The sequence below is a fragment of the Bombina bombina genome, chromosome 5 (genome assembly GCF_027579735.1).
Source record: "Bombina bombina isolate aBomBom1 chromosome 5, aBomBom1.pri, whole genome shotgun sequence".
NCBI classification, from domain to species: domain Eukaryota; kingdom Metazoa; phylum Chordata; class Amphibia; order Anura; family Bombinatoridae; genus Bombina; species Bombina bombina.
In genome coordinates, this window is record NC_069503.1 from 863471191 (window position 1) to 863494983 (window position 23793).

Here is a 23793-nt window from a genome sequence, read left to right on the forward strand (position 1 = left end):
TATATATATATATATATATATACACAAAAAGTGAAGAAAAAACTCGATCCACAGGTCAGAATGGATAAATTAAAAACGTCTTTATTTGATTTCCATTAAAAGTCCCTGGAGGGGTCCTGTACAGCAAAAGAACATAGAGCACTGTGTACTCAAGCTGACATGTTTCGGCTGAGTGCCGTAATCATAGCTTGATTGAGTGCATCAGTGCTAACCATTTAAAAGACAATGTTGTTTGTGATTGGTTAAAACATAATTACACATTTTCAATGTTAGAACTAGAGTGCTGTGTTAACCCTTTCCCTACCTAATTTCTATATGCTGCTGACCAACCACTATCTATTGTTGAAAGGAGACATTTTTATGTTAAATATAGATATATATATATAAGTTGGAGAAAAATGAGTGGAAGACCTGGACTTATTACACTGTATGGCTGTCAGTTTTGTAATGAGAAAGTATTTGGGTATTTTGTTTTGCATTCTTTATAACCATTCTGTTTAGTACACTTTTATTTTATATTTTACTTCTATTCCTCAATTGTTACATTAACTGATTGAATGCCATACCTACAGTAAGTATATCTCTTCTGTAGCTTTTACCTAGCTACTTTAGTGACCTCTAATAAATTTCACTGGACTGGTGACTATTGTACATTATTGTGCTTTCTGCATAATATTATTATATTAGTACATAACAGAGACACTTCTTTTTCTTCTCTAATGTAAATTCTATTCACTAGTTGGGCATAGAGGAGTATATACATTTCACATTTATCTAAATGCTCTATCTGACAATCAATACTTGTTCCCAATAGTTTGTTATGAAATTTTGAAATACTTAATGCTGGAGTAGAAACAGTATAGAGATATTATTCAAAGATACTATTTATTAATATATTATTATTGCCAATAGTTTATAAGATCATATTCGGAGTTCAAACCCCTTGGCACTCTTGTTTGGAGCCTGAAAATCCAATACATCTCTCTTTTTCCTAAGATGAGATTCCTATCCCCACCTCTTAAAGGGGTTTTGATTTTTTCAATAGCTTGCCATCTCAGGGTAGTGCTGCTTTTATTATGTGAATCTTTAAAATGTCTGACCAAGGGGGTAGTTGCCTCTCCCATTTTGATTGTGGACAGATGGTTGCGTATTCGGACATTTACCTCAGTTGAGGTGAGTCCTACATATTGCAACTTGCATTCCACACATGATAGAACATATATGACATAAGAGGATGTACAGTTTAGGCAGGAAGTTATTTTAAACACTTCACCTGTGACTTCTGAGCGAAATTCATTCGAGATAGTAACTTTGTCACATGGCTTGCATCTGGCTCTACCGCACCTGTACATCCCCCTATGTCTTAACCAAGAGCTTTCTTCTGTACCTGTTACCCTAGGCAATTCAGAGGGTGCCAAATAGTTTCCTATGGTTTTGCTTCTCCGATAAGAGCACCTGAGGCCCCTGTCCACACTATCTACAAGCCTATCATCGGCTTTCAGTAGGTGGAAGTGTTTGTTTATTATACCACAGATATTCTTATATTCTGTGCTATAATCTGTTACAAATGTAACTTTTCCTTCCTGAGTGGATGGATTGGAGGGCCTTACTGATCCCTGTAAGAGTGCTTTCCTATCCAATCTGTCTACCTGTGACTTTGCTTGCTTGATAGTATATTTCGGGTAGCCCCTTTGCATAAGTCTCTTCTCAAGATCTCTGCTTTGTGCCTGATAAGTGCTCTCATCCGTACAATTCCTTTTTGTTCTGATGAGTTCACCTTTTGCCACTGCCAGTGGAACTTGCTTAGGGTGGCAACTCTTTGCATGAAGCAAAGTGCTTTTTGTAATCGGTTTCCGATAAGTGCTTGTTCTGACTTTACCATTTTCAGCAACTGTAAGGGTAAGGTCTAAAAAATGTATCTGACTGGTATTAGTCTCATGAGTAAACCTTAGGCCTATACTGTTGTTGTTCAGTTTGGCCATAAAGTCGGACATTTCACTGTCAGTACCCCGCCAGACAAACAAAAGATCATCTATGTATCGCCTATAAAAGGTGATACATAGTTCATGATCATTTTCTTCTCCATAGATGTGGGACAGCTCCCACCAACCCATAAAAAGGTTGGCGTATGAGGGCGCAAATTTGGCCCCCATTGCTGTCCCACACCTCTGGAGAAAAAAATCCTCATTGAACCTGAAGTAATTGTGATTGAGAAGAAAGTGGGTAACTCTCAGAATATACTTGATAAATGTTTCATCAAAATAGGAAAATTTCTCTAGAAAGAAGGTTATAGCTGTTAAACCTTCCCCATGTGGAATGGAAGAATAAAGAGCCGTGACATCAATTGTCAGCCACTTAAACTGGCCTTCCCAATTGAAGTCTTCCATAAGATTCAGTAAATCCTTCGTATCTCTTATGTGGCTCTGTAAACTGACCACAAACGGATAGAGGATTGCATCAAGCCATTGTGACAGATGTTCAAGGAGGGACCCTATGCCACTCACAATGGGCCGTCCCTGAACATCCGTCAGGCTCTTATGCACTTTTGGAAGATGGTGGAAGATGGGCACAACAGGATTCTCTACAAAAAGAAAATCATGGGTGTTCTGATTCAGGTGCCCATCCTCCAAACCATCATCCAGAAGTGATCTCAGCTCCTTTTGAAAGGGAATGGTGGGATCCCTTGTGAGCCTCATGTAATTGTTGGTATCATTGAGTTGACGCTCTGCTTCACTAATATAGGCACTTCTGTCCTGAACAACCACTGACCCCCCTTTATCCGCTGAGCGGATAATGAGATTTTTGTTTTTCTGAAGTTCTAATAGAGCTTGTTTCTCTTTGTAGGACAAATTAGATTTGTGCTCACCTCTATCTGTCATATGAGACAGTTGTGTGAGATCTTGCTCTATTCTGTTATAGAAAGTTTCAAAGATAGGGCCCCTGGACTGTATGGCATATATAGGTATAGACATATATTGCACTAAAAAACACCAGATATATGTAGAAATATGTATTTATGAATAAATAGAACACATTCTTCTATGTGAAGAACATTTAACGGTGCAATATTCATATTTTCATGGTGGGTTAGTACACTTGAGAATATGCGATCAGGTTTGTGCGCGAGTAGGGTGTTAGGTTTCTTTTCTTGATTTTTTTCCTCTCTTGACTTCTCTGGGGGGAATAGGTTATTGTGCCCACTATATTCTTAGTTCAGCTTTTTACATGCATTGGGTTACTGCGCAAGTGATCACATTTTACTTTCAACTTGTTACACAAGCAATACCTGACGCACGCAAAAAGCTTACTTCTAGCGTAGTTAACACTCAAGTAGGAGTGTTAAATAGCGCTCCACTTGCAATCTGGCCCTAAATGTTTAAAAAAGACCATTATGTGAGTAAATTTGTAGAATGGGATTTGAATATGTGTGATAAATAGAAATTAAAAAAAATGCCTATAAGCACTTCTCTAGTATTCTAGTTCTTGTGCTAAAACTTTGTATCTCAGTTTGGGTGCTTTTTTGATTCTTTTTTTCAAGTCATTCCAATAATATAGAAGAGGTACCATTTGAATAAGGAAATGCACTTAAAATTACAAAAAACACAAACACATTTATAACAGGTAAAATAACAAACTTTTCAAGGTGCTTTTTCTAGATATTTTTAAAGAGGAGATAACACAGAACCAAAGAAATATATGACTGCTAGGTTTATACCTTAGTCTTGTCACAGGTGCAAGTTGTGAGTTAAACATGCAAAAAGAAAATGTCTAATATGTTAGAGCATTTTATTATTTAACAATTGCTTGCAAATAACTGTGTTAAACTCATAGTTACATTTAGTTCCAGAGCAACAATGCATTATGGGGACCTAGCAGAACACATCTGGTGAGCTAATGACAGGAAATTATAGCCACCAATCACCAGCCCGGTAGTACATTGCTGCTGCTGAGGATATGTACATATTCTTTAATTTAACTCCGGACTTAAGAGGAGTACCCTGAAAGACTTGCTGGAAGCTCATGGACAAGTGGCCACCAACAAGTTGTAAGGAGCTATCATTGCAGAGCTGTTGGGGGGTGACCAAGCCAGCGATCAGGCCAGTGAACCAGGCAGTAGCCAAGCCAGTGATCAACTGTGGGGACTGATATGTCCGAAGTCCAGCGGGAGATCCAGTGGCGGCTGGCGCTGTATGAGACTACCCCACCACAGGAGGTAATAACCCAGATTATTGCCTGCACCACTCATCTCAAGATGTTGGAGGTCCAGAAGGCTCTGAAGAAGCCACACCTACCGATCTGAGGCCTGCTTCATCTTGAAAGAAGTTACCCCATGAGGCCTTCCATGCCTTTAAAGATGGAGAAGAGGAAATCGATCCATACCTACAGGTATTCCAGACCCAGTGTGAGCTGCAGGGCATTGACAATGCCGACTAGGTTACCCTCCAGATCGGAAAGCTGTTGGGGAGGGCCTTGGATGCTTTTGAGGCCACCCCCCCTGGAAGATAAGTGGAACTATGACCAGGTAATGGAGCGCATCTTGGCTAGGTATACCATCACTCCCGAGGCTCATTGTCTTAAGTTACAGAGCTTGAGAAGGAGAGAGGGGCAGCCCTTTATCGAGTGAACCTAACAGTTCACCCGCTCCCTGGACTACTGGTTCTCGGGTTGCCAAGTTATCACCCTGGTGCAAACATCACAGTTTATCCTTATGGAGCACTTCTATGACCACTCCCTGCTGTAGGTAAGAGAATGGGACTGGGATCGGAAACCCACCACTGTGGATCAAGCAGCAGCTCTGGCGGACCAGTTACTTGATGCCCGATGCACGTTTTGTCCATCCTCCAGCAGCCCCTCCTCGTCTTCCGGTGGCTAGCCGAAACCCTTCAGTCCCACCGGCTCAACCCCATCCTTCTTGCCTCAGTCCACACCGGAGGACAGGAATCTGGTGCTTCGGGTGCGATCAGTTGGGCCATGTATGGTCCAACTGCCCACGGAATCCTCCTCATACCAACTGGACCCGAGCACCCGCTGGAGTTTCCTGAGCCGCAGCCCATTGCTTGGAATCAGTAAGCTCCATTACTCCAGCCACTTGAACAGAGGAGGAGTTTGAGGTAGACCTGGTACAAGCGGCAGCTGTTGACACCCGTCTCTATCATTGCCAGCCAGTATTGATTAATGGCTGTCAGGCCCAAGGGTTAGGGGACAGCGGAGCCACCATTACTCTTGTCCAGTCACACCTGGTCACCATTTCGGACCAGTCAGGAAAGTCAGTTGCGGTTCGTGTGGCTGGGGGTAAAGTGCTCTGGATCCCCACAGCCCAGGTCCTTTTGGATTGGGGTGCTGGTTCCTGTGCTGTGGAGGTGGGTGTCATGGGCCATTTGCTAGCTAAAGTTCTACTAGGGAATGACTTGGGTCATCTTGCATCCTCCGTCCTTATGGATACCCCCACGGATGCTTGCCCTGTTACCACCGCCAACAAGCCAGGCTCCACGCTGAAGCATTGAAGCACTTGAGGATGGGACCCAGGTAAGCCACCCCCACCGGACTACTACTACAACAGATTACCTCATCTCCTGGGCTTCTCCCTCTGACTTTGCCCAGGAGACATTAAGTAACCAAATGTTAGGCCCCTACCGGGCCCAGGTGAGGACAGACCCAGGTGGGTTAGGAGGGGACCGCTATGAGTGGGACAGAGGACTCCTGTACTGGTTACAGAGGGTGGCAGGAGCGGGTAGATGCCCAAGTGACAGTTTGTGGTACTGCAAAAGTATCGGTATGACCTACTATGCATAGGGCATGAGATTCCCTTGGCAGGACATCTAGGGATTACTCGGACCTGCCACTGATTTACCCAGACCTTTTTCTGGCCAGGGATTACAGGGGACATCATGCAGTACTTGCTACATCTGTCAGAGAGTAGGGAAGAAAGGTGACCACTCCAAAGCTTCCCTGCATCCCCTCCCTATCATCAACAAACTGTTCAGCAGGATAGCTGTTGACATCATTGGCCAATTGCCCCGTCCTAGCCCCTCAGGAAAAATATATATACTGATGGTAGTAAACTACGCTACCCGGTACCCGGAGATAATCCTCCTGGCCAACATCCAGGCAGAGGCAGTAGCTGATGCCCTGCTCCATATAGGTCCAGCTTGGTGAAGTAGCGAGTATTCTGAAGTGATCAAATAAGTTTAGTGATCAAAGGAATGGGATAGCGATTCTTGATAGTGATGTTGTTTAGGGCTCTGTAGTCAATACTGGGTCTGAGCCCACCGTCCTTCTTACTGACAAAAAATAAGCCAGGAGAAGAGGAAGGACAAATAAAACCTTCAGCTCAGTTTTCTTGAATATAGTCCTCCATGGACTTGGTTTCAGTTTTGAAGAGTGGATACGTCCTCCCTTTAGGAAGTGGGGGTCCAGGAAAGAGGTAAATTTTGCAGTCGTAAGGACAGTGGGGTGGCAGCACATCCGCTGCTTTCTGTTCAAACACGTCCGCATATACTGAGGGAAGGCTTGAAGGGGTCTGTAGACTGGCTATTGGAATGCGGAGCAGAGGAGTAACCTTAGCAAGGTAGGAATGGAAGCAGGATGTATCCCAAGAGGTCGGCCTAGTCGAACTGTGGATTGTGTATATGAAGCCAAGGAAGACCAAGGATGACAGGTTGTGATAGAGAATGAATGACATCAAACTGCAACTGTTCAGTATGAAGGACTCCCACAGTCAGGGTTAGGGGTGCCATCCAGAGTAGTTATCTTGAGACATTGTTTTTTCTGCAGAAGAGGTAAGCCTGCCTGAATCATAAAATGGTGATCAAGAAAATTTCCAGCTGCCCCTGAATCAATAAAGGCTTGAGCGTGGACAGAACTCTGAAAGAAGGTCAGGGTAACAGGTACCAGGATCCAAGAGGCATGAGGAGTTTTAGTAGTGACCACGCTTAGAGGTAACCCAATATTATCCTCTAAGCATTGGCTTTTCCTCGGCAGAATATCACAGTTCTTAAGGTGGTGTGAATAAGAACCACAATAAAAACACAGTCTCAATCTCCTTCTTCTCTGTCTTTCGGATTCAGAGAGCTTGAGGGAGGAGAGATCCATGGTTTCCTCTATAGAGGAAACTGGAGGTGCTGAAGGGGTAGAGGATAGTCTAGAAACTGGACAAGAAAGAGGACGAGAGGAAAGGATACTACGAGTTCTATCTCTCTCAGCTTGTCTCTCCTGGAAGCGAGAATCTAGACTGATACAAAGTGATATACATTCATCCAGGTAAGAAGGAACATCACGATAAGTAAGTTCGTCCTTAATGCGTTCATGCAAACCTCTCCTAAAGGCACTGCCCTCCCAACTGGTCTCAAGTGCCAAGGTGCGAAACTCGATGGTATATTGTGCCACAGTCCTATTGCTCTGGCGGAGATCCAAGAGAAGGTATTCTGGAGCAGAAGCACAGCCAGAAGTCACAGAAGATAATGGAGTAATGAAAGCATCAGCATTGTTCAGGAGTTGAGCGCTCTGTTCCAAAAGGGGAGAGACCCAGGCCAGGGTCTTGTCTTTCAATAAAGAAATGATTAAGGTGACCATTGACTGATGAGACTGGAAGGTGTGAGGATCAATGCGAAAGTACAGCCTGCACTGGTTAAGAAAACCTCTACAGTCAGTTGTACCATCGTATTTGTCAGGCAAATGAATCCAGAGATATGTTTCCAGAAGAAGGGAAAGAGGATGCAGCACTGGAAGCTGGGACTGGCTGCGCAACAACAGGAGTAGTGTTCTTTTCTGCAACCAATGAGGAGAGCATAGCGGATATAGCCTCAAGTTTAGAGTCCACATTCTGCAAGGGTATGGTATGGGTTCCCAGCGTCTGTCCCTGAAGATGGACTGCTCTTGCAACCTATTTTGGATCCATGGCCCAAGTATATTGTAATGCTTGTGAGATATTCCTCTATCAAACCAAACTTGGCAAGTAGTCTTCTTATCCCGGCCTCAAGTGGAGTGATAGGAAATATCCCAGAGCAGAGAAAGTTTGTAAAGTGAGGTAAGCAGTACTCACAGTAGGCAGGGCAGTCCTTAGCAAAAATCCGTTAGTATAGTAGTACAGGGTAAAGCAATAGAAAGACCAGGAACAGGAAGGAGTCAGCAACAAAGGAAAATCCAACAGTATAACAGTTCAGCGGTAAACCAATAGAATGGTCAGACAAGCAGAGTTCAGCAACAGTATATCAATCCAGCAGTTTAGGGGTTAACAGGCAGAGTGGTCAGACAAGCAGAGTTCAGCAGCAGTATATCAATCCAGCAGTTTAGGGGTTAACAGGCAGAGTGGTCAGACAAGCAAAGTCCAGCAGCAGTATATCAATCCAACAGTTTAGGGGTTAACAGGCAGAGTAGTCAGACAAGCAGAGTTCAGCAGCAGTATATCAGTCCAGCAGTTTAGGGGTTAACAGGCAGTGTGGTCAGACAAGCAGAGTTCAGCAGCAGTATATCAATCCAGCAGTTTAGGGGTTGACAGGCAGAGTGGTCAGACAAGCAAAGTTCAGCAGCAGTATATCAATCCAACAAATTAGGGGTTAACAGACAGAATGATCAGACAAGCAAAGTACAGCAGCAGTATATCAATCCAGTATACAGTAACAATAACACCCAAGAACACATGAAGTAACACCTATACTTGGGCAATGCATGTAAGCACTACAGGTACTTACATAGGCGCCGATTTGCGCCAAGAAGGGCACACAGGTGAACAGAGGAGCGGCATCCAGGAAAGAGAGACCGCGTGTGGTGATGACGTCACCGCCGCACGCTCTGAAGCACAGCCTGTGTCTATGGCAACAGCCATAGCAACGAGTCACCACTGCCGCATCTATGGCAACAGCCATAGCGAGTAGCGGGACAGTCAGGGACAGACTGAAGGATCTCGCCGCCGCAGTGTGGGAGAACCTTCAGATTGCCCAGGGTAGGCAGAAGTGGTGGTACGACCGTAATGCTCGTAACCGCACCCTGGAAGTAGAACAGAAGGTTCTTGCCCTAAAGCCTTCCAAGACAGATAAGTTGCAGGCCGCTTGGCAAGGACCCTATCGAGTAGTGGAACAGATTTGTGATACTACCTTCTTGGTAGCCAATTGTTCAGATGAATGAGTCTGCCAGATCTTTCATGTGAACAAGCTGAAGGCATACCAGGAAAGGCCAGAAGAGGTAGCCGCCATATGTGCTTCGGCCATTGAGGACTCAGAGAGTCTTCTCATGCCGGAGCTGCCTGGGCGGAGTAAGGTGCAGGCAGGCATAGGGGACATAAGAGTAGATGAGTGGATAGGGACAGTGCAGCAGGAGCAAGTTAGACAGGTACTAGAGAGCTGACAGGATATGTTCTCCACGGACCCTGGGTAGTACCGGGTGGAGATCATGGGACAGACGCCCTTACGGCAGCTGTCGTACCTGGTTCCCGAGTCAGTTAGGGAAGGCATGCGCAGCGAGATCAGGGAAAAGCTTGAAACAGGAGTTATCGAGCTATCCAACAGTCCTTGGGCATCCCCGGTAGTGCTTGTACCCAAGCGGGATGGCACCACCCACTTCTGCGTAAATTACCGTAGGCTTAATTAGCAAACTAGTGAGGGAAAGAACCCACAGAATAGGCTGCACTATTAGCACTCTAAGCCTGGACTATTAGGCGGAGAGAAAACAATGAACATTTGAGTTACATTAAAAATAGGGACCCAGTGTGAAAAAACATAAAAACAACTGAAGACCGGTTGACACAATTCCTGTTAATTAATTAATAATGCCTTTGAGGTGTAACATATACAGACAGGAATTCGCACTTTGCAGTTGCTACTTAGTAAGGAGACATCATGTTATCTTACTCAATAAAAAAAAAGTTAATTACATATGTATATATTATATAGGAGCCAGGATTTTTTAGTCGAAACAAAAGACCGACCCGAGGACGCAATCGCGCCCAGAACAGCAACCAGAACTGGTGACATCCTCAACGAGCGCCAAGTCCCTTCTCTCTAATTCGGAGCAGTCATTGAGAGTTATCAATCTTTCCAAACTCAATTTATCTAAAGATCACATTGCTGTTTTATCTAAAGGCCTATCTTTCTGCCCTTCTTCCAGTATAGACAAATATGAAACTGTAAAGGATGTGCAGCTGTTTATAAGGAAAATATACCTTAAGAAACAATTTGCAGAACCACAAATAGACTGGGGTTGGAATGAGGAAGATTTAGATACTATCCAGGGCCTTGTAAGTCTCTTAGGAGACTCAGACGAATTGGATCAAACTAAATGGAGAGACAAAGTACAAATGAAGTCCACATACGTACCTAAAAGAATAATTTGTCCACAAATAGAAGTATTCAATGAGATGGTGTGTAGAGAAATGTTGTCTCTACATCCACTACCTCCGAACCTGACATACAATGAAAGACAGGCACTGAAAGATATGAGTAAATGGGATGAGGTGGTAATCAGAAATGCTGATAAGGGTGGGGACATTGTAATTTGGCACCTGGACATGTATCTCAAAGATGCCAATAAACAACTGTCTGACAAGAACTGCTATATGAGATTATTAGGAAATCCAACTACAGGATATTTAAAAATCTATAATCACATAATAACAGAAGCAGGAAACAACAATATTCTCTCAACTAAAGAGAAGAAATTCTTACAAGTGAACCACCCGAGAACTCACACATTCTACCTTATCCCTAAAGTACACAAAAATAAAGAGATACCACCAGGCAGGCCCATAGTCTCGGGAATAGGATGCTTAACGGAACAAGCCAGTCAATATTTAGATTTCAGACTAAGCAGAATTTGTACAAGAGTAACCTTCATATGTACAGGATACAATGGAGGTCTTACAAAGACTAAATAATATTCATACCAACAAAAACACTTGTTCCTAGATCAAAAATCTGAAGAAGATAAAGAACATGACGAATTTGTGATCAAACTATTAAAATTCGTTCTACAGTATAATTATTTTCTGTTTGATAACAGATACTACCTTCAAACCAGAGGAGCAGCTATGGGGACAGCATGTGCTCCTATAGATGCAAACCTTTTCCTCAGCTGGTGGGAGGCAGAATTTGTATTCACTTACACCAATCAAGAATATTCTGATAAAATCCCTATGTGGCTTCGATACATAGATGATATCTTCTTCATCTGGGAAGGTTCATATCAGGAACTTCAACAGTTCATAACAATATTAAACAATAATGATATCAACATCAAACTAACCTATGAAGCAGACCAACATCAGATTAACTTCCTAGACCTGACTATTAAAGTAGATCAGGAAGGAAATATCAATACGGATCTGTTCAGGAAAATAACTGCCACAAACAGTTTACTCCACAATACTAGTACTCATGCTCCTAGCACTATGAAAAGCCTACCGACAGGAGAATTTTTGAGGATCAAAAGGAACTGTTCAGATACAGCTACCTTTTTAAAAGAGCCCAGGAACTAGAAATCAGATTAATCGAGAGGGGTTACAGCAAAAGGAATATTAAAAAAGCCAAACATAGGGCCCTTGAAACTAACAGACTGGTGCTATTACAGAAAAAAACATAAATCTCCAAGCAATGTTCCCAGACTAATATTAACTCATAATGCCCAAAGTACCTGTGTAACTCAGATTATAAACAAATACTAGCATATTTTGATGTCGGATTCCACTCTTAAAGACACAGTGGGAGAAAAACCTTCTATTACTTACAGACGTACACACACATTAAGGACAGGATAACGAGCAGTCATCTCCAAAGATACAAAACCAAGACCTCATTAGCCCCAGGTTCACATAAATGTGCTAATTGCAGTACCTGCAAATATATCATCAAATCAGACAACATAACTGATAGATTCTATAAAAGGCACCTCATTAGCAAATACATCAGCTGTCAAACAGAGGGCGTTATATATGCTTTAAAATGCAAATGGGACAAATTCTAGGTCAGTATGACAACACGAAAGTTGAGGACTAGAGTGATGGAACATCTACACAACATAAGAAACACACAGAAAGACAAACAAGATGGTAAAACTCTAACCAGTGTCGCTTCACACTTTTTACGCCACCACAATTCTAACACAGAATAACTACTATGCCAAGGTATAGAGAAAGTGAGACTTGGAATCAGTGATGGCAACCTAGAAAAAGCATTACTAAAAACAGAGAGTAGATGGATCTATTTACTGAATACAGTACAACCTCATGGGCTTAATGAGAACAACAATTATTATGTCCATCTCTAAGACCACAACATATTTCACTACCAGCATAGGCTTAACAAGCTTCTCTAATTGGAGAAGCTACAACATACCTTAACCAGTATATTGCTCTCTATTTAAAATACAATCAGAATAACTGTATTAGGATGATATCAGGGATAAGGCTCACCTGTTTGTCTTTCTTTCCCCACCTATGTCACTACCCTATTTCCCTTTTATTCCCTGCTTGTGGTTCTTTAATATTTTCACACTTCTAGAATATCTAATTGACAACTGGGATATATAATAGGAATTTGTTGCAATCCTACTGACCCTTTTTAACTTACTCACATTGTCACACTGTTCTATACAGCCTAAACGTCACTTCTATCACATTTTCTACACTTGATTTTAGTAACATAGCGTAGGAATATCCACGTATGATACACACTAGAAATTCCTGAGGACAAGAATTTCCTTTGATAACACGTCTTTACTTCCCCTCTCCCCCCCCCTTCTCTTCCCCACCTTTGTAATAATCACACACAGAATTAGTTTGGCAATGTAATATTTTGTATTCTTTATTTTTTTAGAGGCTTTATATTACCGTCACCTTGGCACTTAATCACATTGCAGATCTTAGAATATCATTCAGTAATAGAATACCCACTTGAGACCCGCAATAAAATTGACTAAGTGACGTTGGTAGTCCAGTAATATTTCCAAATATTCTAATTAACATATATGAGATGGCTGAATATAGACAAATTACCTATGTTTTTGCGGTGAGACTTTAACAACCCTTTATATCAGAGCAGCACACTGTATTACGCCAAAACTAGGTATAATTTTTCAGCCCAGGTTCTGTAATGAATATACCCTATGAGGTTGACACTCTGTTATTTTGAATGCTCTGACTCTATACACAGCTATAAATCAGCCTCTGTAATTTAAGAACTGAAATTATACACCAAAATCACTAGACAGCTAATTGATGGTAATATGAAAAGATGTAAATTGATATGGACACTCACCTTAATCTTTTTACTGTCTAGCATATTGGCATGTAAACTTATTAATCTATAATATTTCCTTCCTTATTCAACGTAGTCTGTTTTCTATATGTCAACATAACCGTGTGAGATACGGACCTTGCCTCATCTCTCATTGGAGCTAGTACATTTGAGTAACAGGTAGCTTATCCTATTATCATAAAGAGAGAAACTCTCTACCGGGTTCTGTGCCCTTATTTAAACCCACGTATCCGGCGGCTCGCCGCCTTTGAAAAAGCCCAATACGGGTGAAAAGCGTCAGGGGGTTGGGAGTATATGGAAGCTCCATTCTTTTAAAGTTACTTTACACCTGTTGAACGCAGAGGCGGTATTTTGCTATTTACGTTACTATAATTATTAACTTTGGAAGCCACCACCCAGGGCTGCCTATGTTACTACATCGACTTAACATACACTCTATATTAGTTAGTTACATATCACCCAGAGACCCAGAGACCTCACGACAGTTAGCTACGGCTCAGACATCCTCAGAGTTTAATTACATGCTGCTGTGAAATTGTTCCAGCACCATTCAGGAGATGGTAGGGGAGGGTGCTCTCTCATGATAACCACATTGAGGGACAGATTATAGTAAACACTGTGTACCCTATAGTATATATTATGAGCGTTGGTTACACCTGTTTTTAAGGATATGAAATACTGAGTGGCAACGGAATGATAGGCATCCTCAATAACAACAAATATTTTCCTATTGAATATTTTCCTACAGAATATACTCCCGGCTAACTGTTAGTGGGCGAACAATAAGAGAGGATTGCTACTCAATATATTTACAGTGACTATTATATTTACAGTGATTATTATTGTATTGAATTATGTTTATTTACTGACTCTTATTGCTCTATAAGAATGTTGCTGTGAAATTAGTTCCAGCTACTTAAAGGGCCAAAAAAAACAAAATCGTTCTTTCATGATTCAGATAGAGAATAGAAATTTAAACAACATTACAATTTACTTCCATTATTTATTTTGCTTCATTTTTTAAATATCCTTAGTTGAAGAAAAAGCAATGCACATGGTGAGCCAATCACACAAGGCTTCTATGTGCAGCAACCAATCAGCAGCTAGTGAGCATATCTAGATATGCTTTTCATCAAAGAATATCAAGAAAATAAAACAAATTAAATTATATAAGTAAATTAGAAACATGTTTAAAATTGCATTCTCTTTCTAAATCATAAAAGAAAAAATGTGGGTGGCATGTCCCTTTAAGAGCAGCAACATTCTAATAGAGCAATAAGAGTCAGTATATAACCATAATTCAGTATTTTGATCTGATGCCAGAATGGCGGCGAATAGATAGCCACCTAAAATTATCACTGTCTTAAAAAATATATCATTACTGTTCCTACCAGATATAAATGCTGTTATTTGCCAGTTTCTGAACACCATATAGGATCGCTTATTTTTATGTATTACAGTCTATTTATTTACATATATTCACTGGCATTCTATTGCCCCATCAGATAATGATGCTGTGAAATCTGCTTTAGTAACCTAAGAGTAATAGCAGCATCTATATTAACCTTGACTTAAACAATAGCAACTTATCTGTTGCGAATATTTCAACTTGAGTAGCTATAAGTGTAACTGCTTTGGATAGGCACTAAGTACATATATTACTATTGTGACCATATTTATACACTAACCATTATACTAATGCTGTGAAAATTGTTCCAGCAATCTAGTGAATAATAAGTATTTTCAATCATGATTTAATGGTCACTATAAAGGAATCTGGATCTGCCAGTGTAACTGAAACATCATTACAAATACTCAACCAACGGGAACTGGCATCTGATATTAATATTCATGTGTTTAAGCATTACACACTACATGAACCCTGAACATTATATGTCTCCAGTATTAGACTCACTAACGGCTAGATTTAGAGTTTTGCGGCCAAGGGGTGCGTTAGCTACGCGTGTTTTTTTTCCCCCGCACCTTTTAAATAACGCTGGTATTTAGAGTTGTCTGAGGGGCTGCGTTAGGCTCCAAAAAGGGAGCGCACAGGCATATTTACCGCCACTTCAACTCTAAATACCAGCGTTGCTTACGGTAGCGGCCAGCTGGAAAAATGTGCTCGTGCACGATTCCCCCATAGGAAACAATGGGGCAGTTTGAGCTGCAAAAAACCTAACACCTGCAAAAAAGCAGCGTTCAGCTCCTAACGCATCCCCATTATTTCCTATGGGGAAACACTTCCTAAGTCTGCACCTAACACCCTAACATGAACCCCGAGTCTAAACACCCCTAACCTTACACTTATTAACCCCTAATCTGCCGCCCCCGCTATCGCTGACCCCTGCATATTATTATTAACCCCTAATCCGCAGCAACCTACATTATACCTATGTACCCCTAATCTGCTGCCCCTAACACCGCCGACCCCTATATTATATTTATTAACCCCTAATCTGCCCCCCAACTTCGCCGCTACCTTACCTACACTTATTAACCCCTAATCTGCCGACCGGACCTCGCCGCTGCTTTAATAAATGTATTAACCCCTAAACCGCCTCACTCCCGACTAAAAAACCCTATAATAAATAGTATTAACCCCTAATCTGCCCTCCCTAACATCGCCAACACCTAACATCAAGTATTAACCCCTAATCTGCCGACCGGACCTCGGCGCTACTCTAATAAATGTATTAACCCCTAAAGCTAAGTCTAACCCTAACCCTAACACCCCTCTAAATTAAATATAATTTTAATCTAACGAAATAAATTATTTCTTATTAAATAAATTAATCCTATTTAAAGCTAAATACTTACCTGTAAAATAAACCATAATATAGCTACAATATAACGAATAATTATATTGTAGCTATTTTAGGATTTATATTTATTTTACAGGCAACTTTGTATTTATTTTAACTAGGTACAATAGCTATTAAATAGTTATTAACTATTTAATAGCTACCTAGTTAAAATAATTACCAAATTACCTGTAAAATAAATCCTAACCTAAGTTACAATTAAACCTAACACTACACTAGCAATAAATAAATTAAATAAATTAACTACAATTACCTACAATTAAATCAACTTAACTAAATTACAAAAAAAAAAACACACTAAATTACAAAAAAAAAAGATTGCAAGAATTTTAAACTAATTACACCTACTCTAAGCCCCCTAAAAAAATAACAAAGCCCCCCAAAATAAAAAAATGCCCTACCCTATTCTAAAATAAAAAGTTAACAGCTCTATTACCTTACCAGCCCTTAAAAGGCATGCCCCAAAGAAATCAGCTCTTTTGCCTGAAAAAAGCATACAATACCCCCCCAACATTACAACCCACCACCCACATACCCCTAATCTAACCCAAACCCCTCTTAAAAAACCTAACACTAAGCCCCTGAAGATCTCCCTACCTTGCCTTCACCCAGCCGGGTATCACCGATCCATCCAGAAGAGGGTCCGAAGTCTTCATCCTATCCGGCCAGAAGAGGTCCTCCAGAGGGTCCGAAGTCTTCATCCAGGCGGCATTTTCTATCTTCTTCCATCCGGAGCGGAGCGGGTCCATCTTGAAGCAGCCGACGCGGAGCCATCCTTCGTCACCGACGGACTAACGACGAATGAAGGTTCCTTTAAATGACGTCATCCAAGATGGCGTCCCTCGAATTCCGATTGGCTGATAGGATTCTATCAGCCAATCGGAATTAAGGTAGGAAAAATCTGATTGGCTGATTGAATCAGCCGAACAGATTCAAGTTCAATCGGATTGGCTGATCCAATCAGCCAATCAGATTGAGCTTGCATTCTATTGGCTGATCGGAACAGCCAATAAAATGCGAGCTCAATCTGATTGGCTGATCCAATCAGCCAATCGGATTGAACTTGAATCTGATTGGCTGATTCAATCAGCCAATCAGATTTTTCCTACCTTAATTCTGATTGGCTGATAGAATCCCATCAGCCAATCAGAATTCGAGGGACGCCATCTTGGATGACGTCATTTAAAGGAACCTTCATTCGTCGTTAGTCCGTCGTTGAGGAAGGATGGCTCCGCGTCGGCTGCTTCAAGATGGACCCGCTCTGCTCCGGATGGAAGAAGATAGAAGATGCCGCCTGGATGAAGACTTCCGACCCTCTGGAGGACCTCTTCTGGCTGGATAGGATGAAGACTTCGGACCCTCTGGAGGACCTCTTCTGGCCGGATAGGATGAAGACTTCGGACCCTCTTCTGGACAGATCAGTGATACCCGGCTGGGTGAAGACAAGGTAGGGAGATCTTCAGGGGCTTAATGTTAGGTTTTTTAAAGGGGGGTTTGGGTTAGATTAGGGGTATGTGGGTGGTGGGTTGTAATGTTGGAGTGGGGTATTGTATGTTTTTTTCAGGCAAAAGAGCTGATTTCTTTGGGGCATGCCCCGCAAAAGGCCCTTTTAAGGGCTGGTAAGGTAATAGAGCTGTTAACCTTTTTATTTTAGAATAGGGTAGGGCATTTTTTTATTTTGGGGGGCTTTGTTATTTTTTTAGGGGGCTTAGAGTAGGTGTAATTAGTTTAAAATTCTTGCAATCTTTTTTTTTTGTAATTTAGTGTTTTTTTTTGTTGTAATTTAGTTTAGTTGATTTAATTGTAGGTAATTGTAGTTAATTTATTTAATTTATTTATTGCTAGTGTAGTGTTAGGTTTAATTGTAACTTAGGTTAGGATTTATTTTACAGGAAATTTGGTAATTATTTTAACTAGGTAGCTATTAAATAGTTATTAACTATTTAATAGCTATTGTACCTAGTTAAAATAAATACAAAGTTGCCTGTAAAATAAATATAAATCCTAAATTAGCTACAATATAATTATTTGTTATATTGTAGCTATATTAGGGTTTATTTTACAGGTAAATATTTAGCTTTAAATAGGATTAATTTATTTAATAAGAAATAATTTATTTTGTTAGATTTAAATTATATTTAACTTAGGGGGGTGTTAGGGCTAGGGTTAGACTTAGCTTTAGGGGTTAATACATTTATTAGAGTAGCGGCGAGGTCCAGTCGGCAGATTAGGGGTTAATACTTGAAGTTAGGTGTCAGCGATGTTAGGGAGGGCAGATTAGGGGTTAATACTATTTATTATAGGGTTTGCGAGGCGGGAGTGAGGCGGTTTAGGGGTTAATACATTTATTAGAGTAGCGGCGAGGTCCGGTCGGCAGATTAGGGGTTAATAAGTGTAGGTAGGTAGCGGCGACGTTGGGGGGGCAGATTAGGGGTTAATAAATATTATGTAGGTGTCGGCGATGTTAGGGGCAGCAGATTAGGGGTACATAGGGATAATGTATGTGTCGGCGGTGTGCGGTCGGCAGATTAGGGGTTAAAAAATTTTATTAGAGTGGCGGCGATGTGGGGGGGCCTCGGTTTAGGGGTACATAGGTAGTTTATGGGTGTTAGTGTACTTTAGAGCACAGTAGTTAAGAGCTTTATAAACCGGCGTTAGCCCATAAAGCTCTTAACTCCTGACTTTTTTCTGCGGCTGGAGTTTTGTCTTTAGAGTTCTAACGCTCACTTCAGCCAAGACTCTAAATACCGGCGTTAGGAAGATCCCATTGAAAAGATAGGATACACAATTGGCGTAAGGGGATCTGCGGTATGGAAGAAGTCGTGGCTGGAAAGTGAGAGTTAGACCCTTTCCTGGCTGACTCTAAATACCAGCGGGCGGTAAAAGCAGCGTTAGGACCCCTTAACACTGCTTTTGACGGCTAACGCAGAACTCTAAATCTAGACGTAAGCCTTTTTCTCTGTCCATGATGGTTACAAGCCTTATAGTAGACAATCTCTAATAGATCATATCACAGACAGACACTTTTTGTCTGATCATTACTGTCTCTCACCTCAATATCAGATGTGAGGTTGAGTGATACTGACTACAGTAACAATATCAAATTCACTGGCGTATTGACCGTTTGCATTACACCAACTCCATAAGAACTATATATTGAGGACAAGTACTGGTAATAGTACTAATAACATTTATATTAATCCCAGTACTTATCATCACCTCCTGGCTCCTATATAATATATAAATATGTAATTAACTTTTTTTTTTTACTAAGTAAGAGAACATGATGTCTCCTTACTAAGTAGCAACCGCAAAGTGTGAATTCCTGTCTGTATATATTACACCTCAAAGGCATTAATAATTAATTAACAGGAATTGTGTCAACCGGTCTTAATTTGTTTTTATGTGTTTTCACACTGGGTCCCTATTTTTAATGTAACTCGAATAAAAGTTATATTTTAAGTGTTCATTATTTTCTCTCTGCCTAGTAGTAATAGTCCAGGCTTAGAGTGCTAATAGTGCAGCCTATTCTGTGGGTTCTTTCCCTCACTAGTTTGCTGTTCTTGACTGCTGCACAGCACCACTCCCCTCTCCTTACTATATATAGGAGGCTCTAACACAGTGTATAGTCTCAGGAGTATCTGAACATTAGGGGAGCTAGCCCCAGTGGTGCCATTGTACATGTGTGTGTATATACCGTAGGCTTAATGACTGGACAATGACCAACACCTATCTTATGCCCCGGGTGGATGAGCTATTAGACCGCATCCCCCGGGGTAACTTTCTGACGACGTTAGATCTCTGCAAGGGTTAATGGAAGATTCCTCTGGACCTGGAATCTATTACGAAGTCTGCATTCATTACCCCATTCAGTCCGTACCAGATTAAGGTCATGCCTTTTGGGATGAAGAATGCTCCAGTAACGTTTCAGAGGATGGTAGATCTCCGTCTCGATGGACTTCAGGAATATGCCTGTGCATACGTAGATAACATTGCGATCTACATCGGTAACTTGGAGGAACACTTGGTTCACCTAGGTACCGTCTTGGACCGCATCAGGGCTGCGGATCTGACTCTGAAGCCAGACAAGTGCAAGGTAGGAAGGTCGGAGATCCAGTACCTTGGACACCAAGTGGGATGCGGGAAGCAGAGGCCGGAGCCAGCCAAAATTGAGGCAGTCACTAACTGGCTGACCCCCAAAACCAAGACCCACGTCCTAGCCTTTCTTGGCACTGCAGGGTACTACCGAAAATTTGTTCCCAACTGTAGTACCCTGGCCAAACCCCTGACAGACCTTACCAGAAAACATTTACCCCGACAAGTCCTATGGTTCCCTGAGTGCAAGGCTGCCTTCCAACAACTGAAAACGGCATTAGTTTCTGCCCCTATCCTGGCCGCTCCTAACCCATCCAAACACTTTTGTGTCATACAGCTGTCTCCATGTTCGGGTTGGGAGCAGTGCTGAGCCAGGTGGATGAAGAGGGCCGTGAGCACCCCGTAGCCTACATCAGCTGAAAACTACTGCCTAGGGAAGTTGGCCACACGGCAGTAGAGAAGGAGTGTTTGGCGCTGGTGTGGGCTCTCAAGAAATTTCAACCTTATTTGTAGATATGTGCAATTCGTTTCGGATCAATTCGGAAATTCGGCAAATTCAGCAAATTCGGAGATTCGGATTGAACCGAATTTCCGAATTAAAATACTGCCGAATTTACCGAATAAATCCGAGTTAGTTCGGATTTATTCGGTAAATTCGGATGGCCATGGATTACACTAGTATTGTATAGTATATTAGGTTATATCACTCTGCTATAGGTTACACCTAATATACAGTACATAATACTAGTCTAATCCCACCTAACACTTACCGAAATTCCGAATTTCCGAATCGATCTGAATCCAGCCAAATTTCTTCGAATCCGAATGAATCCGAAACGAATCCGAACCGAATCGATTCAAAATTTTCCGAATTCAAATCGATCCGAACCGAAATTCGAAAAATTCCGAATCGATCCGAACCGAACCAAATTTTTTCGCCATGCACATATCTACTTATTTGTACGGGAGATCTTTTACAGTGCTCACAGACCAAAACCCTCGGGAAGGCTTAAAGGGACACTGAACCCAAATTTTTTCTTTCGTGATTCAGATAAAGCATGCAATTTTAAGCAATTTTTTAATTTACTCCTATTATCAAATTTTCTTTATTCTCTTGGTATTTTTAATTGAAATGCAAGAATGTAAGTTTAGATGCCGGACCATTTTTGGTGAACAACCTGGGTTGTCCTTGCTGATTGGTGGATAAATTCATCCACCAATAAAAAAGTGCTGTCCAGAGCTCTGATCCCAAAAAAAAGCTTAGTTGTCTTCTTTTTCAAATAAAGATAGCAAGAGAATGAAGAAAAATTGATAATAGGAGTAAATTAGTAAGTTGCTTAAAATTGCATGCTCTTTCTGAATCACGAAAGAAAATATTTGTCTTCAGTGTCCCTTTAATAGTGTTTTCAGGTACAATGGATGCCTTTTGTGGTGGAGCTTAGCCTTGCAGCCATTTAATTTCACCATTTAGTAACGGCCGAGAAAGAGTAACAGCAATGGAGATGGCCTCTTCTGGCAAACTGAATTGGAATAACACCACCGGACAGCCCCAAGCTGACCCTTCAGGATCTATCCGGGTCTGCCAGACTATGGGGGGGGGGCACTGTCACGGATAGCAGGCTGCCAGGGCAACCCCTTCCTCTATTTGGATCATTATGTTTTCCACCAGTCCCCTTTGTTTGTGCCATAATGGAACTTTGCCCTGAAAGAGCTGATCACTACCCCGCATTACCCCCTTCCTGCCTTGCCAAGTCCCAGCCAAAATCTTAAGGAACTATTTGCCGACTGGGATCGCTAGAGATTCCCGCTGGACTTTAAACCCGAGGTCACTCCCGAAACCCATTTCTCCAGAGCTCCGCTCTTCTGGGGACTTGTCATACCTTTGATGGGCATGGGTTTGGGTGATTGCTAAGAGGGAGCTCATTCAGGAACCTAGGGTTTTGGCAACCCCCCCACCTCATACTGTTCCTGAGTACCCTTTTGCCAGGCTGCCGCTCCGGTTCCCCAGCCACTGATCATGTTGCATTTTGGTCTGTGACATCTGGGGTCCTGGAGCTTTCTGATGATACCCTGGAAAAGCCTCCGCTCCCTATGGATAACCCCCAAACTACGACCTAGCTATTGGGGGATCTCTATGTGCCTATTGCTCCTATGGAGGTGCCAGCCTGTCAGGAGAGATAGTGCTCTCTTGATCAGATTAGGCTCTTATCAGATGGCAATTGTGTATATAAGCTGTGTGTTTGTCACAATAAAACCTTAAAGGGACATTAAACACTAAATACATGCTAGATAGAATGATGCATTCAAAGAAAAGATTAGTCCTTGACTAACATGTAGATGTATTTTTTAAAGTTGAATTAGTTGTTTAAAAAGTGACAAAATAAGTGTAACGTTTTAGTGTCTATAAAACACTGGGAGCTGCCATGTTGTAACTTGTGTTACATTCTCTGCTGTGGCCAATTAGGGTCAGTTATAAATAGGTCACTAGAGTGTGCAGCCAATGGTTGTGCTGGATTTAACAGTGTTCTGTACTTCCATTTCTAACAGGAACTGAAAAGCTCACAATTTCAGAATGGAATTACAGGCAAAGAGGACAAAATAAATAATGAAAGTATATTGCAGAGCTGTTTTATTATATACAATTTATCATTTTATATTACCATCTCAAAGTGTTTAATGTCCCTTTAATACTGGTCTTGTCTGGTTATTAGGGTGGGATACTTGTTAAAATCACTTTCCGCTCTACAGCCACAGGTTCCAGGGTCGAAGAAGTTTTTTTTGGCGGAGATACCCAGAAATGCAAGATTATTGCACGAAAACATTTCACAAGAATGTCTCAGTTGTAATTATTGTGTTTCCAGATTACTAGTGTTTGTCAGTTACTGTGCAAGATATCACATATTGGGCACCTCACACAACTATAAATGTTAAAAACCGGGAATGCCCATTAATGAAATGATGTGAAAGGTAGGTGAAACAATGCTCAATAAATTTGAAACATGACCCTGTTAATCTAGGTCATTATTTGACAAAGGTATTTTAATGTGTGGCAGCCAATATTGGCCTAGCTTATAAAGTGGAGCATTAAAGAAAGCGTAGTGTGCGCTTTCCATATCCATATCCATATAGTGCACAATCTGATATTACAAGTGAATGGTAAAATTGTGTTACCAGATAATGTTGGCATATGTGACGTATTTTAGCATGCCCTATTCTTTCAATGGATAATGCTAACATTACTCATATTGTGGTGAACTCAACACCTGAAGTAAAGTGTTAGAGCTAAAATTAAAGTATAACAGAGCAGATGTATAATATATTAAAATAAAATAATGCACAAACACACAAGCACACACACTGTGAGAGAAAGAGAGAGAGAGAGAGAGAGAGGGGGGGGGATGGATTAATGTAAAATAGGTGTTTATATGTTAAAACATTGAGGCATATGGTATATGGCAAGGTGTTGGATTGGAAGGTGTAATAAAGTCCCACGGGTTCCAATATCATTTGTATGCAGATGACACCCAAATCTACTTCTCTGCACCAGACCTATCTCCTTCCTTGCAAACCCGTGTCACTAACTGTCTTTCTCACATCTCTTCCTGGATGTCCTCTCACTACCTCAGGCTAAA